Source organism: Schistocerca nitens, chromosome 9 (assembly GCF_023898315.1).
Source record: "Schistocerca nitens isolate TAMUIC-IGC-003100 chromosome 9, iqSchNite1.1, whole genome shotgun sequence".
Taxonomy (NCBI): Eukaryota; Metazoa; Arthropoda; class Insecta; order Orthoptera; family Acrididae; genus Schistocerca; species Schistocerca nitens.
In genome coordinates, this window is record NC_064622.1 from 180184774 (window position 1) to 180199886 (window position 15113).

A 15113-nucleotide genomic window follows, 5' to 3' on the forward strand; every position below is an offset into this window, starting at 1 on the left:
CTGGCAATGGCAAGGAAATCGTTTCTGAAGAAGAGAAATTTGTTAACATCGAGTATAGATTTATGTGTCAGGAAGTCGTTTCTGAAAGTATTTGTATGGAGTGTAGCCATGTATGGAAGTGAAACATGGACGATAACCAGTTTGGACAAGAAGAGAATAGAAGCTTTCGAAATGTGGTGCTACAGAAGAATGCTGAAGATAAGGTGGGTAGATCACGTGACTAATGAGGAGGTATTGAATAGGATTGGGGAGAAGTTTGTGGCACAACTTGACTAGAAGAAGGGATCGGTTGGTAGGACATGTTTTGAGGCATCAAGGGATCACAAATTTAGCATTGGAGGGCAGCGTGGAGGGTAAAAATCGTAGAGGGAGACCAAGAGATCAATACACTAAGCAGATTCAGAAGGAAGTAGGTTGCAGTAGGTACTGGGAGATGAAGAAGCTTGCACAGGATAGAGTAGCATGGAGAGCTGCATCAAACCAGTCTCAGGACTGAAGACCACAACAACAACATATAGTGTAGTCTTGTGTTTGTATTTTACGATGATGATGAGGGAAGGGAGAGGTTGAAACTCAGTGCTGACACATACCCTCCTTCTTTCTAATAGTACCAAGGGGAACGCCCAGCCTAATGTTCCCATCATACGGATGGATCACCATGAACAGCGTCACATGCCCTCGTTTCATGACATTACGCAGAGGTTTGGAATCTGCTCCAGGACATTGGCTCAAAGACTGTTAATCAGGAGCTTTACACCAACACCTCCTCCCCCTTACTGGCCAAATACGAGCAGCAAAAATTTCATCGACCACCAGGATTCCAACCAGCTTACCTACGAGGTGAGCGCCACCACACAGACATACATTAGTGATCTCGCCTACGGTGGCGGGTGTAAAGCGATGATTAGAAATGTGCTCCGTCGGCATCTCAACTACATCGACATCTGCGATCTTCAACCCACTGTGAATAACATGGCAAAACGCTGGTCCCATTGTACCAATTATTAGCGCTTTTACCCGTTCCGTTACCGAGCGAGGTGGCGCAGTGATTAGACACTGGACTCGCATTCGGGAGGACGACGGTTCAATCCCGCGTCCGGCCATCCTGATTTAGGTTTTCCGTGATTTCCCTAAATCGCTTCAGGCAAATGCCGGGATGGTTTCTTTCAAAGGGCACGGCCGACTTCCTTCCCCGTCCTTCCCTAATACGATGAGACCGATGACCTCGCTGTCTTGTCTCTTTCCCCAAACAAGCCAACCCAACCCGTTCCGTTAACGTATGGAGCGCAGGAAGAATGATTGATAAAGGACTTCGGTGCATGCTATAATTAATATAATACTGATTTCACGATATCCAAGGGAACGATGCGTGAGCCGGGGGGGTTATAGTATGTTCCTAGTCATAATTTAGAGGCAGCTCTTCAAATTTTGTTACTAGACATTTTCGGGATAGTTTCCGTCTATCTTCAGGAATTTGCAAGGTCACTTGTTTCAATACTCTGTGACTCTCCCTGCCAGTCACACAAACGTGTGACTATTCGTACAGCCCTAGCCTGTATACATTCAGCATCATCCGTTAGTCCTATTTGGTGCGATCTCGCACATATGAGCAATATTTTGGGATAGAAAGCACAGTAAATTGCAAGCAATCTCCTTTGCAGAGAGACTGCATTTCCCTAGTATTTTGGCCGGCCATTGTGACCGAGCGGTTCTAGGCGCTTCAGTCTGGAACCGCGTTACGCTACGGTCGCAGGTTCGAATCCTGCCTCGGGCATGGATGTGTGTGATGTCCTTAGGTTAGTTAGGTTTAAGTAGTTCTATGTTCTAGGGGACTGATGACCTCAGAAGTTAAGTCCCATAGTGCTCAGAGCCATTTTAACCATTTGAACGTAGTATTTTACCAATAAACCGAAGTCTGCCACGACTGCATTATGCGACAAAGCAACACATTATCCCGCTCATTTTTCCTCCAACGATTCCTTGCAAAAGTAAAAGAATGAGATTAAATGTTAATCACGCATTTATAACTCGCCTAGAGACGTCAAACAACATATCGTATGAAACGGAACTGACAGTACTATTTCATGGAGACGTTGGCCGTAAACGAAATCCATATCCACTATTAGGACTGTTATATACATTGTGCAAGTCCTAATAGCTTCACGAGAAAGTTCTCTGATCGCTTCTGTAGTAGAGCACAGACTGATGGATTTCAATCGTCACGCGTAACGAACAGTACATGAGTTTCCCGCTCGCTCACATTTACTGCACTTAGGGTAGACATCTAGGGACTAGTTCTCCTGATGGCTAGACATTGGTATGCTGTGCTGTTTATCTTGTTAATGTTTTACCAAGTTCCACGCATGTTATGAGTGTGAATTTTCCTCCGAAAGCTCTTTATAATGCCACAGAAAAAGTATATAGTTCCACTAAAAAAACGCAAATAGATATCATAACTGGGCAGGTTATACATTACTCGCATAGATTAGAAAATTCGCCACATTGTCCTATATAAATTCGTGACGTTTACTAATCCTCGTCATATTTAAGGAGGCCTGTCCTAGCTTTCTCGCCCTCTATGGGGAAAGGATAGGTTATGCGAAGTTACGCCCACGGACCCCGTTCTCCGAATTTTAAGCTAGGCTTTATAATAGGTTATACCACTGTCCTTTTCTAACGTTGCTGTCAATGTGCCAAGTCCCTTACTACCGATCCCAGCACCCTACTGCATTATTGGTTCAAATGGCTCTGAGCACTATGGGACTCAACTTCTAAGGTCATAAGTCCCCTAGAACTTAGAACTACTTAAACCTAACTAACCTAAGGACATCACACACATCCATGCCCGAGGCAGGATTCGAACCTGCGACCGTAGCGGTCTTGCGGTTCCAGACTGTAGCGCCTAGAACCGCACGGCCATTCCGGCCGGCAACTGCATTATTATTATTACTGTTATTATAATAATAATTATTATTATTACTTGTAGTAGTAGTAGTAGAAATAGTAGTAGTAGCAGTCTTATTGGTCCTTGGATTATTTTTACACGATACAGCTTAAGAACGAAAAAGAAATTCATGATTCATATACACAGCATTTATGGATTTAACAGGTCTAGTACGTCAATTAGAGGGCAGGTAGTCGGCGGTTGCTTTATAGTAGCAACAATCTCTGCATATCTATGAAGTAATTTAGGAAAATGACAAAAACACTAAAATAGTTTTAATATAATCCATTATGGAGTCGAGGTAGCAGTTGTCGTTATACTGGTTATCACTGTTAGCATTCAACCGAGGTTCTTATACATATATTTTAACAACGCGTTTTAAAAGACAATGCTCTCATCATCAGGTTGTAAAGTCTATGTCATGAAATTAAACGGACTAAAAGGACAAAATACCATCACGAATAGTTGGGAAAACAATAGAGTAAAACAGAATTAAAAGTATATTGGACTGTGGGTCCTCATCTTACATTGAAGTTGTTGACACAAGTCGATGGCCGTCCCATAGCTACCAAATATGCTGTCGCACTGTGCCGGCCCGGGAGCTGTTGTGGACTGACGTGCTTAGGTGTTGTGGCGTGGTTACAGCCGTGTGCTTGACGGTAACGCTATGCTATTGGACGCCTTATAGGGCAGACAGGAAGATCATTCGCGATCCGGTATAAAGAACATAAAGATGCGTTCAGGTTAGGAAATTATGACAAATCAGCTGTTGCGAACCATGTATATGAAAGAGGCCACCCCCTTAATAGCATAGAAGATAACGTAGAAATATTGCATGTAGAAAAGAAAGGGAGGAAACTTGATTTACTAGAGGAATTCGAGATAGCTATCCATGAAAAGAAACAAAGCACTATTCTAAATGCACAAGATAATTTTAAAGAAATGAGATTTTTTAGCGGGTTTTTAGAATTATTTTAGGGTAGGTATGCAACTTTAAACTTGTAGCATGTCACTGACTGAGTTGCGAAAGGCTAACGATGGCAGACCAATAGCATAGCGTTACCGTCAGGCACACGGCTGTAGCCACGCCACAACACCTAGGCACGTCAGTCCACAACAGATCCCGAGCCGGCACAGTGCGACAGCATATTTGGTAGCTATGGGACGGCCATCGACTTGTGTCAACAACTTCAATGTAAGACGAGGACCCACAGTCAAATATACTTTTAATTCTGTTTTACTCTATGGTTTTTCCAACTATTTGTGATGGTATTTTGTCCTTTTAGTCCGTTTAATTTCATGACATAGACTTTACAACCTGATGATGAGAGCATTGTCTCTTGAAACGCGTTGTTAAAATATATGTGTAAGAATCGCGGTTGAATGCTAACAGTGATAACCACACTAAAACAGGATGCCCAGATGGAAAATGGAGTCTCTATCCTTCCGAATACGAGGTCGGCGTGGTCGAAACAGCATAGTCATTCTTTTTAAACTAGTAGAAAATACTGTTTTGTTTAAATATTATTGCAAAAATGTTATTTAATAAATCGGAAAGCTAGTGCTGAATTGTAGGTCTCCTTTCTACGGTGGGGTACCTTGTGTGGGTTAGAGACACGCAAATCGCCGCTGTGGCTTCCTGTTGAAAGACGTGCACGGGGTAGTTGAGCCACACGAAATTATAATTATTATTCATAACGTAACATTACACCTATTATCAGCTGGCATCTGGACCAGGACGACGATATCTGGTTTCCATTTCGTGTACCGGGACTGTGGTGTGGAGTCCTGCCCATTCGTCTCTTATAGGGTGCCTAAAGGATGCTGTTTTCTCGGGTAGCTATTCAACAATTCAAGCAAATCACATTAACGGTGTTTTAAGGTGCCTATAATGTCGCACCTTACAAGCACTCATGCACATACTTTGCTGTGAACTACAACCACAGTCATTTGATAGGTTGTACATCGTATATATGAATATTTAAAGGAGACTAACATTGTCACGTGCGCCTTGAAAATAATTGTTAACGCTTATTGCATATATACAATGTCATGTGACGAGGGCCTCCCGTCGGATAGACCGTTCGCCCGGTGAAAGTCTTCCGATTTGACGCCATGTCGACGACTTGCGCATCGATGAGGATGTAATGATGATGATTAGGACAACACAACACCCAGTCCGTGAGCGGATAAAATCACCGACCCAGCCGGGAATCGAACCCGGACCCTTAGGGTTGACATTACGTCACGCTGGCCACTCAGCTACTGGGGGCTGACGCTTATTGCATGAAAAGTGACGGGTTGTCTTTATTAACAGAACGGCGTAATGAATGATTGCCTATACTGGTAGAGGTTGGAACGCCAGTGGAGATGAAATGGCAGGCAGAACTCAAGCTCTGGGTGGAAGGCCCGGACAGCTGCTGAAAAACAGGAAGTAGCTAGACTGACATCGTGGCACCTGAGCTCTGGAGCATAATAGGCTGACGGCCGGCCGCTATTGTAGCAGGACCGAAAGGATAACCGGGAACTATGTATATCTTGAACGCATGTGAGAGGAACGAAGAAGCGGCACCTCGGAAACCACGCAGGCGGGGTTATTTCCAGGTATTTTTACTCAGAAGCGTACCATTGTACGAATATAGGTTTTTCTTGCAACCTTCCCGCGCTGGACGAGAAAAGACTAAAATATGGTTGGTGGCGTTCGGAAGAATCTGTTGAGAGAGACAATATTCCGTGGGTTCGGGAATATGATTCGTTTTCGGAATTACGAGGGTGGGGAGCCGAGTCTTGCTGGGAAGCCAGCGGTGAAGAGACGAGGTTTTCCGTTGTGAGCGCCCGTGTGGGACGGTCGCTCGGTATCAGCTTTGGCGGTACAGATGGACTTGTGGTCTTTGCTCTCAGGAGAGTTTATAGTTAGAGCAGTTAGGCACTGTAGTGTTGCGAACATATGCGTTTCTGTACTTCACCTCCAGGTTGGAAGTCGTCGGTGAGTACGCAGCGTTCAGTAATTGAGAGCACTTCCTCTGCCTATACTTACGTTGAGACATTATCTGAACTCCGTCCTAGTAGCTGGGAGTTCGCGTTTCTCCTCTGTAGAACACACAGAAGAGAATACATTATTAGAGTATTTTAGTTAGAGGATCGCCTTCTGCCGACCTAGTGTTTGAAAGCGTTTATTTGTGGCTGGAGTTCTTCCATCGTCGTGAGTACGAGAACCATCACTTCGACGCACCGGACACAGTAAATAGGGTGACATCGCAAATTGCTTCGGCTTATTAGGGCTATGAAGCTAAACAGCTGTGATCACGTTACTTTATTTCCACCACCGTAGATCATCTTTGAAAGCAGGGTCTTCTAGTGTTTGGTACGTAGATTATGTCAGTCATGTCGAGTTAGTGATATTAGACCGCGCAGTCATAATACGGGGCAGAGTTGGGCATTGAATAATAATTTTAGTTAGGAAATATAGACAATTGTACTTAAAGGGTGATTTTAATTACACTACTGGCCATTAAAATTGCTACACCAAGAAGAAATGCAGATGATAAACGGGTATTCATTGGACAAATATATTATACTAGAACTGACATGTGATTACATTTTCACGCAATTTCGGTGCATAGATCCTGAGAAATCAGTACCCAGAACAACCACCTCTGCCCGTAATAACGGCCTTGATACGCCTGGGCATTGAGTCAAACAGAGCTTGGATGGCGTGTACAGGTACAGCTGCCCATGCTGCTTCAACACGATACCACTGTTCATCAAGAGTAGTGACTGGCGTATCGTGGCGAGCCAGTTGCTCGGCCACCATTGACCACACGTTTTCAATTGGTGAGAGATGTGGAGAATGTGCTGGCCAGGACAGCAGTCAAACATTTTCTGTACCCAGAAAGGCCCGTACAGGACCTGCAACATGCGGTCGTGCATTATCCTGCTAAAATGTAGGGTTTCGCAGGGATCGAATGAAGGGTAGAGCCACGGGTCGTAACACATCTGAAATGTAACGTCCAATTTTCAAAGTGCCGTCAATGCGAACAAGAGGTGACCGATACGTGTAACCAGTGGCACCCCATACCATCACGCCGGGTGATACGCCAGTACGGCGATGATGAATACACGCTTCCAATGTGCGTTCACCGCGATGTCGCCAATCACGGATGCGACTATCATGGTGCTGTAAACAGAACCTGGATTCATCAGAAAAAATGAAGTTTTGCCATTCGTGTACCCAGGTTCGTCGTTGAGTACACCATCGCAGGCGCTCCTGTCTGTGATGCAGCATCAAGAGTAACCGCAGCCATCTTCTCCGAGCTGATAGTCCATGCTGCTGCAAACCTCGTCGAACTGTTCGTGCAGATGGTTGTTGTATTGCAAACGTCCCCTTCTGTTGACTCAAGAATCGAGACGTGGCTGCACGATCCGTTATAGCCATGCGCATAAGATGCCTGTCATCTCAACTGCTAGTGATACGAGGCCGTTGGGATCCAGCACTGCGTTCCGTATTACTCTTCTGAACCCACCGATTCCATATTCTGCTTACAGTCATTGGGGCGTGAGCAGCAATGTCGCGATACGATAAACCGCAATTACGATAGGCTACAATCCGACCTTTATCAAAGTCGGAAACGTGATGATACGGATGTCTCCCCCTTACACGAGGCATCACAACAACGTTTCACCAGGGAACGCCGGTCCACTGCTGTCTGTGTATGAGAAATCGGTTGGAAACTTTCCTCATGGAGATGTCGCCACCGACGCCAATCTTGTGTGAATGCTCTGAAAAGCTAATCATTTTCGTATCACAGCATCTTCTTCCTGTCGGTTAAATTTCGCGTCTGCAGCACGTCATCTTCGTGATGTAGAAATTTAAATGGCCAGTAGTGTATTATAAATATATTGAACAACAAGGTTTATCATTTAGTAGTATTAGTTGCCTTAATCATTCACTGATGTTTAGATTGTAATTTATACACTCCTGGAAATGGAAAAAAGAACACATTGACACCGGTGTGTCAGACCCACCATACTTGCTCCGGACACTGCGAGAGGGCTGTACAAGCAATGATCACACGCACGGCACAGCGGACACACCAGAAACCGCGGTGTTGGCCGTCGAATGGCGCTAGCTGCGCAGCATTTGTGCACCGCCGCCGTCAGTGTCAGCCAGTTTGCCGTGGCATACGGAGCTCCATCGCAGTCTTTAACACTGGTAGCATGCCGCGACAGCGTGGACGTGAACCGTATGTGCAGTTGACGGACTTTGAGCGAGGGCGTATAGTGGGCATGCGGGAGGCCGGGTGGACGTACCGCCGAATTGCTCAACACGTGGGGCGTGAGGTCTCCACAGTACATCGATGTTGTCGCCAGTGGTCGGCGGAAGGTGCACGTGCCCGTCGACCTGGGACCGGACCGCAGCGACGCACGGATGCAAGTCAAGACCGTAGGATCCTACGCAGTGCCGTAGGGGACCGCACCGCCACTTCCCAGCAAATTAGGGACACTGTTGCTCCTGGGGTATCGGCGAGGACCATTCGCAACCGTCTCCATGAAGCTGGGCTACGGTCCCGCACACCGTTAGGCCGTCTTCCGCTCACGCCCCAACATCGTGCAGCCCGCCTCCAGTGGCGTCGCGACAGGCGTGAATGGAGGGACGAATGGAGACGTGTCGTCTTCAGCGATGAGAGTCGCTTCTGCCTTGGTGCCAATGATGGTCGTATGCGTGTTTGGCGCCGTGCAGGTGAGCGCCACAATCAGGACTGCATACGACCGAGGCACACAGGGCCAACACCCGGCATCATGGTGTGGGGAGCGATCTCCTACACTGGCCGTACACCACTGGTGATCGTCGAGGGGACACTGAATAGTGCACGGTACATCCAAACCGTCATCGAACCCATCGTTCTACCATTCCTAGACCGGCAAGGGAACTTGCTGTTCCAACAGGACAATGCACGTCCGCATGTATCCCGTGCCACCCAACGTGCTCTAGAAGGTGTAAGTCAACTACCCTGGCCAGCAAGATCTCCGGATCTGTCCCCCATTGAGCATGTTTGGGACTGGATGAAGCGTCGTCTCACGCGGTCTGCACGTCCAGCACGAACGCTGGTCCAACTGAGGCGCCAGGTGGAAATGGCATGGCAAGCCGTTCCACAGGACTACATCCAGCATCTCTACGATCGTCTCCATGGGAGAATAGCAGCCTGCATTGCTGCGAAAGGTGGATATACACTGTACTAGTGCCGACATTGTGCATGCTCTGTTGCCTGTGTCTATGTGCCTGTGGTTCTGTCAGTTTGATCATGTGATGTATCTGACCCCAGGAATGTGTCAATAAAGTTTCCCCTTCCTGGGACAATGAATTCACGGTGTTCTTATTTCAATTTCCAGGAGTGTATGTAAAGCAGAGCATTAAGGGATCCTAAGATTTGCTTCAGGGCGTAATGAGACAGGGTCAAATCATAATTTTAGCGTTTATTATTTTCCGTTGCGTATATTCGTTTTTACACTCTGCTGGAGTAGCATCTTGGAGTTTTTATTACAATAGTGTAGATTGGCAATACTTTGGTTTACAAAAACGTGTCGCAAGCGATTGGCGACATGCAAACAAAGTTCTTCTCTATCTAGACTGTCCATGCAAGTTATACACACGCGCTCACAAGCCACTGCTACAGTTAACATCACTGCTCTTCGAGGCCTCTCTGCTAGTGTCCGTGTTGTACTGTCCGGCCGTGGATGGCGGAAGCGGCGCTTACATTCTCTTCGTGCCGGCGTTTGTCGTTACGCCGAAACACGTGGTACTGTGTCAAAGTTGGTACATTACGACACAACCACGAGTAAGCATAGTTACTGCCACACGTCGGCGTAGACACGCCTTCAAAACTTTCCACACACTACCGTTGCTGACGACTAATTTACGTCAGACCGGAGTGCCGCTCAGCCCACTCTGCAGTCATTTCCAAAGATGACAGCATCGTGTCAAATGGTTCTGTGGTGTGCGTGCTGTAAGACCTTCGGTACACACACCATCAGATTATTTGACTTGCCACTGTAACGAAGTAGGCGAGTGTCAGCAATATTTCTCGTGGTCTTATCGTGGCGTGTTTATCTTCTGCCGTTAGGTCAGACGACAGAAAGGCCACATGCACTCTTAGAGTAGCAGATTGACGGTGACCAACTTTAAACAAAACTTGATTAATTTTCACACACATTTATTAAAATAATAAAAAGCATAGACATTACGTAACTGGATCTGGTTGCTGTTTACAATTGACAATCTGAAGTTCCTTTGGTCTTGGTATGTTAATCTTATTCTCACATAACTCTGATACTTGACAAAGTATCTATTCATTTATCTTCGTGGCTATGTACAGGAATATGGTAATCTTATTAGGCGCAGACTGAAACTTGACTATAGACTGGTTTAGACGAATGCAGACTGGTACAGACTGGTGCAGACAAATGCAGACTAATGCAGACTGACTAATCGGAGGTCTGTACACTCGTTATAATACCTCGTGCGTTCAGGTATCACTGCGCGAGTGTGATCCGAGAGGAGAAAAGGTTCTACGTTAGCAGCAATCTCATTGGCTGCGTTACATATTAATACGCGGATCGGCGGAAGCAGAATTTGGTCCGTCTCTAAGGCAGTGCCATCTCGTAGTGCGGAGACGGACGAGCGCTGCGCCTGTGCTGTTGTGCTTAGCGGGGCGCGCTCTAGTGGGAAAGTTGTGCACGCGCTGACTACGCGGAACTATGTACACAACAGGTTCAAATGGCTCTGAGCACTATGGGACTTAACATCTGAGGTCATCAGTCCCCTATAACTTAGAACTACTTAAACCTAACTAACCTAAGGACACCACACACATCCATGCCCGAGGCAGGATTCGAACCTTAGACCGTAGCGGTCGCGCGGTTCCAGACTGAAGCGCCTAGAACCGCTCGGCCACTGCGGCCGACAGCATCGTGTCATTACGAAATCAACAGTGCGGGAGTTGTATTACAACTATGTAGCAGAGTTTATAGTCAATTGTACTTTGAGAGAAGAGACTTCTATTTTATTATGCATCAAGTGATATTCCGTGACAGTAACAGATACACATAGTACTCCTGTGGACATGGATTGTTTCAAAGTTAAGTATTCCATTTTGTTCATGTTATAATAAAGTGATCTAATAGTTCGTGCGTGTTATAGTATCAACTCGGCCTCATCCAGAAGTAAATCTAAGAACCCACCACAGTGCCGACGAGTGTTTTTTCGTCCACCACATCTGTGATTTACCCCTGGTTCCCCTAAAAACTGAGTCAGCATTCCTCCATAATGGGTGAGATGTTGAGCACAAAAAGAGAATAACGTATCTAGCATTATCCGGTGGTATTCCTGGAAGGGTGTGAAATTGCAGATTTGTTTTAATATTATTATTATCGTTATTACTATTTAAATCTATTACAACATGTGTGAATAAAGAAACAACGTTATTTGGGTAGTATGTTCAGAAATTAATAAGCAGTTTTTAAATTATTTTACAAGTTATAGGGGGTCCAAACTACAAGTGACCAACTATACAAGTAAGGGAATATGGTGAAAAGAGCGACGGCGGCCTTTTCTCGCTTTCGAGCCTTTTTAAGAATCTTGAAGAGACAGGGCTTTGTGCTGGACGTCGCTGCGTCCTTCCAGGAACAAACATTATGGTACCTGTGTAAACGCTGCGCTAGTGCACACGATACTCCTTAAAGCCTGTACTATAGTAAGTTGACGGGCTTCACCTTAAGAGAAAGGATTTTTGTATAGATATTGACCGCGTGTACCTGAATGGAGGCAAATCAGACTTACACCCACTCAGTAATAACAATGATACGTCAAGCAAGTCCGAAATGCAACTACACGTCAGAACGGACAAGAAACAACACAGAAGATGTTACCAATTTGTTAATAATACGGTCGCCAGCCTAATTAGGCATTAACTGAGTTTCTTCCCTGTACAAGTTGATGTACGTTCGAGCATAACAACACGTAGTAACACTGCATAATATGGTAAATTTTAGAACCAGAAAATCTACTGAACTGATAATTTCACTTCCTGTACCAATATGGATAAACCATAAATACACAACATTACACTATAATGTTTACTACGAAACTTCGTACTGTCTATTGATACGATTAAAATCGGGCATAGGTTACCCTAGAAATAGCACTTTCGAAACACACACACAATGTCAATTTTGATAAATGTAAAACACTGATAAATTTTGGTTTTTGTATTGGCTTTAACTTTGCTGGTCTAATCAGTTTAGAACACTTCAGAATTCAAATGAATAAGAAAGGGGGGGGGGTGGGACCCTGAAACTGTTACAATCACTGTATTAAAACAATTAATTTATTGAAATCATTAAGCACTCAAAATTTCCACTATATGAGTTACTACTCTTTTTAGCTTATTTCCTGCTCATTTAATTACCATTATATCTGCCTCAAAATAATTAAACTTCATTACTAAACCAATTTCAAAATTATCTTCCCACTTTGTCAGACCTTTGTTATTTACCTATAGATTCATTAACAAAACAGTTCTTTAAACATCATTCTAACATAGCTAGGTCTGCAAGTAATTATTATTAACATAAACTTTAAATCTTCATCTCGGGACACTCGGATTGCACAACATGTGGAAAGGACCCTGTCTAGGTTAGTTGTGAGGATAATTAAATGATAGGACAGTTCTGGTAAAATTTAAGTTGTTATTGAACAGTATGGAACGAAAGTAACACTGGTCCACACGAATACAGTACTAAAAGTTTCAACCTGTTCGTATCGATGCGGCGGTCGGCAGGCAGCGAGATGGCGAGGCACAGGGCACACATACAATCACAGCAATGGCTCTTGATGTATCGGCACTTTGCTTCTTCTTAGCGTCGCAATTCTTTTCCATTTAGTGCCTATGGAATTTTGCCATGCTGTATAGGCGTCGGGACGGCACATCCGAGGCTCAATGAAACTACGTCTTCCAGGAGAGCCTCCTCGATCCAGAACGTGTGGCACAGACCAATGCCCAACTCCGACTACCACTGCTGAGCCCGTTATGCCGTGCAGCGCCCGTGTGCATTTTCCCGCGCTCGCCTGCCATCCACCTTTTACCGCTCCCCTACAGACAGGGTATTCACCAGAGGTTTTGCATTCTACATATCCCAATACATTGCCTACGTATGGACCAGACGCACAATTACAACTTTAACATCTTACAACAGATTCAACGTTTCTTACATTTCAATTCTATTATTTGACATTTGACATAAACATTAATATTCACATCGAAATTTGTTTACAGTTTTCTTAACACAATGACATGAAAAGAAAAGAAATGAAATCAGAATATCGATTACACTAATTTATCGAAAATCAGAAGGAAAAAAATTATATGTACAATAGTACAGCGTTGTTGTTGTTACACCTTACGTTCTCTTGTGTGGCGAAGGCTATATATTAAAGACTTACTTGATGAGATCATACTCAGTGTCAAAACTTAGGTCAAAGCAAACAATTTTCAACAAGCGTATTTCTAAGGCTCTGCAAGTGGTAGAATGTGAATTTGGAATAATGACTGGTAAATGGCCATTGCTCCAAAGAACTACTGAAATTGAAAAGCTTGATGGTGTTGACAGTAAACTCATATGCTCGTTACGCAGCATCGTAGTTGATAAGGAGGGGGAAGAACCAGCAGTGGCATTTTCTTGCCAGCTAACACATTTGTACATCTATCGGCGCGAAACTTAGTGTCAGTGTAGCTTATTCCATCCGATAAAAATTTATTACTTTTTCTGCTCAAGGAAAATGCTCAAATGAAAGCGGTTTGAGTATTTCACAGAATACTAGTTACCTAGAGTGAACGTATTGTTGAAGGTGGTGTTCTCATTTTTGTTTTTAAATACAGCTATTAGAATTTTTTCCTAAGTCTTACTGAATGAATACAGTATTTCATGTATTTTTTGTACTACTTTCTAGTACACATGTGGCACATATTAAATAAATCGGATGGCACAATATTATGTTACGTTACGGTTAAAGTTTCCACTTACTTCTATATTCAAGTCCCCTGCAACTTTCAACCACAGTTTGCTCTGTAAGTCACAGTGGTGATACCTCTTGTTTTCCATACCCCACAGTGGCTTGCTCTCATTCCCAGTACTTATAAGATTCCAGCTGGTAGTTAGGTACAAAAAAAAAAGCCAGATAAAAGCACCAGCAGGCGCTTTCGATAGAACACGGTCAACTTATTTGTGTGCAGTGGACGAGGGCCAGCGCCGCTACAGGTCTTGGGAATACTAGATCGAATGCGTTCACAGTGGCACCGACAACGGTTGTCAGATTATGTTGGCCGGCCGAAGTGGCCGTGCGGTTAAAGGCGCTGCAGTCTGGAACCGCAAGACCGCTACGGTCGCAGGTTCGAATCCTGCCTCGGGCATGGATGTTTGTGATGTCCTTAGGTTAGTTAGGTTTAACTAGTTCTAAGTTCTAGGGGACTAATGACCTCAGCAGTTGAGTCCCATAGTGCTCAGAGCCATTTGAACCATTTTTTTCAGACTATGTTGACAAAGGTCGCCCGATAACATCGGTCGACAACTTGGTCACAGTGTGCCCAATCTCCATCTGTTTTTGGCGGAGTCAAGAAAGCTACGTTAGGTTAGGTTAGAATCTATTCTACATGTGAAGTATGTTATATTTTAACCTTCTAAGGCTACCACGACGCCTCTGTGCTTGGAAATGAGAACTACATGCCCCTTTTTGCTCTCGGAAAGACACTAGATTTTTGTGAATGAGCTATATCGGTGTCGAAAAGAACGTGACGAGTACTGCACACTATATCCTCAGTCATCAATGTAACCAGACAAGTTTTACGAATATATGTTTTGCCGTATTTGTTTGAAGTTGTGTAGCTATACGCCAGTTAACCATCAATGCTGTCATTCAGCACACGTGTGAAAGATTTAAGCTTCAAGTTTAGAATGAGACTCTGAACACCTACACCACAGAAAAACAGAAACACACACAACAGATTTGCAAACCATTTCATGCAGAAGAATCACCACCCAACTGGCATAAGAACACCAGAGAGCAGAAATAATGATTCGTAGACAGCTAATGCCCGCCTGCTACAACTCAAAAAAT

At 44.5% G+C, this 15113-nt stretch overlaps 1 protein-coding gene across 1 annotated transcript in view; it reads right to left on the minus strand.

The window, feature by feature from the left end:
• The window catches only part of LOC126204089 (neuropeptide Y receptor type 1-like), a 305126-nt gene that overhangs the window by 48398 nt on the left and 241615 nt on the right, over positions 1-15113 (minus strand). The gene's annotated exons all lie outside the window — the stretch shown is intronic.